Below are 712 nucleotides of genomic sequence, written 5' to 3'. Positions count from 1 at the left end.
ACAGTAGCGGTAGTAACAGTAGTGGTACTAACAGTAGTGGTAGTAACGGCATAAACCGCAGTAGCGTTGGTTGATTTTAAGTTGCACAAATAAGCCAAGAAGTTTCCTTCAGTATCAATACCATATAAAATGGGAAAAATAAATCATAAAGAACATAAATAAATAAAAATCCATAGCTTGCACAAGTGAGAAACCTTGTGTTTTAGTGTGAAAGTCGTTATAAACATTATCATAATGTTTTCCTGACAGTAAACAGGGAAGCATCTGCTCTGGTGCTTCTCTCTGAGAGAGGGTGAATCTAACAGATGGAAGGGTTCAGTCATGGCGGCTGGTGACAGACAAACTGCAGCATGTGAAGCCACGAATACACAAATGAGACCCTGAGACTCTGAAACCACGACTGTTATGGTTCATCATGAAGTCAAAGTAGTTTTATTAAAGTGGATAATCTGATGTTGGCTCTGTGCTTTTACCAGAAATCTGATGTTGTTGCACTTTTAAATTGGTAGTTAACATCTCAAGCTAATTTGTTGAGGTCTAGAAGACGAATGAACGTCTCTCCAATGCAGAGGCTAGTTAGTTGTTGCTCATTAGGTGTTTGCAATGTATTTCTTTATGGCTTTGGGGTAAATTGCTGTGGGGTTTTGGGATACAGGACTAGATCCTCATGTCCTGTCTCAGGGACGTGGTGAGAGGACGCAGCCGAAATAGA

This window comes from Anarrhichthys ocellatus, unplaced genomic scaffold (genome assembly GCF_004355925.1).
Source record: "Anarrhichthys ocellatus isolate YVR2014 unplaced genomic scaffold, GSC_Weel_1.0 scaffold186, whole genome shotgun sequence".
Lineage (NCBI taxonomy): Eukaryota > Metazoa > Chordata > Actinopteri > Perciformes > Anarhichadidae > Anarrhichthys > Anarrhichthys ocellatus.
The sequence above is the reverse complement of the archived record's forward strand: the minus strand, read 5'-3'. Positions refer to the sequence as shown.